The sequence below is a fragment of the Otolemur garnettii genome, unplaced genomic scaffold (assembly GCF_000181295.1).
Source record: "Otolemur garnettii isolate 467f Iridium unplaced genomic scaffold, OtoGar3 scaffold00755, whole genome shotgun sequence".
Lineage (NCBI taxonomy): Eukaryota > Metazoa > Chordata > Mammalia > Primates > Galagidae > Otolemur > Otolemur garnettii.
This window is the reverse complement of record NW_003853150.1, coordinates 8,271-10,864: the sequence shown is the minus strand read 5'-3', so window position 1 is coordinate 10,864 and position 2,594 is coordinate 8,271. Positions and strand designations below refer to the sequence as shown.

Genomic DNA, 2,594 nt, shown 5'->3' with positions numbered 1-2,594 from the left:
TTCTTATGTTTTCCATTATTGCTTTATGTGTTGATTACATTTCTCCTAAAATACTTTGCAGTTGTCTTTATTGCATAGCACTTGACTCCCACAATTGTCATTATTTGTTCCCATGCCTGTCCTCCCTCTAACTTTTCATGAGTAAGGACAGCATCTTATGACTTCTCCTTTTTCCAAGATTAACATGAAGTTAATTATTTATCACTGTTTTTGTTAATAAAAAGACTATAAGTTGACTAATGTGATATGGTGGTATTTAGATATTCTTGGAATGTCTTTTAAACCTTCCTTTGCATGTGAAAACTGTAAACTTCTTGAGAAAAAAATGGAAGCAAAAAATGGGTCTAAACTTAAGAACTATGCATTCCAAACATAACTGCCATTCCTAAGAGGGTAACTATGTAAAAGTCATTTAACCCCGTTGGCTTCAGTTGCCACCTTTTTAACAGGTAAGTAAACTCTAAGACTTCTTTCATCTCTTTCAAATGCAATGGTTTTGATTTTGCTGGTATACTATATGGCAGAGGAGAATATTAAACATGAATGATAATAAGCAAAAGACTTAAGAGTTCAGACTCCTGATTATATACTATTTTTTTTAATTCCCCAAGCTGTATTAGAATATAATGCAGATTATAAATTTAGGGGAACAACCTAAAAAGATTTAAAATAGCACCACTTTACAGAATCAAGAAGGAATTCTGAACATCAACCTTAATAAACTAGAAAACTAGGGAGAAGACGTGACAACTGAATCTTGTTTGCTTACTAACGTTGGGTGTCATTAAACAGGTGAAGTGAATCATTTGTCTAATTAAAAATGATTAAGAGGGGAGAGCAGAGAGAGAGAGTGAGGCAGGAAGGTGGGGGAAAGGAAGAGCAGAGAGAGGGAAGGAGAGGGGTGTGGGGTCTCAGTGTGTGATACATCTTGTACCCTCAATGAATCCCCAACAATAAAGTTTTCAGAAAAAAAAATGATTACGATTACCATATATATAGTAATGCGCTAGAATCATTGTTCTTTGTTTTAACATGATTTCTAAGAGACTATATAGGTAGACTATATATGTAGTATAATGAATTAGTTTTTTAAAAAAGTATTTTTATTTTTTTTTTTTTATAATTTTTGTCTGTGTGTTTTATTTTTGCAGTTTTGGGCCAGGACCCACATAAATAATTTCTATCTTCAAATAGATGTTTGACTCCCACAACTCTTCCAAAGTATATAAAAGACTGTTATTTTTATTTTAAAAGTGAGGAAACCAAGGTGCATATATAAAAAACTTGAATCTTTGTATCATTTACAGAATTGAAAAGATAATGAAATATATGTGAGGCAAATAAAACCATAATGTACATGAATAAATGTCAGACAAATTGAACATGAGCTTCAATATTAGAAATGGATTTAGTTTTAGGCCAAATCCTGTGATTATGAATGTCTATTGAAATTTTACAAAAGCTCCATTCATTTTTTTGTTTGTTTGTTGTCTACTTGTTTTCTTTTAGATTTGTTTATTTACATAGGCATAGAGTCTCTGAGGTATTAATATGGAAAGAGTTATGGACTCTATCTTTTAACCACAGAGGATCATTATTAAGTAGTGAACATATAAGTGAAATATAAAATACTAATCAGGAATGAGAGAATAACCCCTAAATTTCTTACTTCCTTTCTCTAAGAACGTGACAACCAACCCTCGCTTTTTCAGCACCTTCTTTGAAATCCTTATCATTTCCAGGTTTCTTAGGTAAAAATTGTTGCAGAAATGAAAAATAGCCCCAGCTAATGTTGCCTTATGAGAGATCTGACAAATCCAGCATCCCCCAGAGCCCTGCATCTAACACCGAAGTGTTCACGGGCTCAGGACTTTCTGCCAGGGATGAGGTTCCATAAAATCACCACTGATAGGCTAAAAAGGTGCTGCTGCCATTGGGAGGCCAAACAGAGCAGCGTCACTTCATTTAAAAGCATCTCCCACACTGCCTCAACCATTTAAAACTGCATAATTGGGTTTGACCTACAACCACCCGGGAGAAGATGGCAGCCCCAGCAGTGTCCGGGATCTCCCGGCAGGTGCAAAGCTTCAGTACCTCTGTGGCTAGGCCATTCGCCAAGCTCCTGCGGCCACCTGTTCAGATACATGGTGTTGAAGGTCGCTATGCCACTGCTCTGTATTCTGCTGCATCAAAACAGAATAAGCTGGAACAAGGAGAAAAGGAGTTGTTGAGAGTATCACAACTCCTGAAGGAGCCTAAAACGGTTGCTTCTATTTTGAATCCCTATGTGAAACGCTCTGTTAAAGTGAAAAGCCTAAAGGACATCACGGCGAAAGAGCCATTTTCTCCCGTCACGTCCAACCTGATGAATTTGCTTGCTGAAAACGGCCACTTGAGCAATACCCAAGGAGTCATTCTGCCTTTTCCACCATGATGAGGGTTCACTGTGGAGAGGTGCTGTGCACAGTGACCACTGCACCTCCTCTGGAAGAAGCTACTCTCACTGAATTAAAAACAGTCCTGGAGGCTCGGCGCCTGTGGCTCAAGCGGCTAAGGCGCCAGCCACATACACCTAAGGTGGCGGGTTCGAATCC

At 37.6% G+C, this 2,594-nt stretch overlaps 1 pseudogene; it reads left to right on the top strand.

Moving 5' to 3' along the window:
- Positions 1-2,026: 2,026 nt before the first annotated feature.
- LOC100953436 lies at positions 2,027-2,526 on the top strand (annotated as a pseudogene).
- The last annotated feature ends 68 nt before the right edge of the window (positions 2,527-2,594 follow it).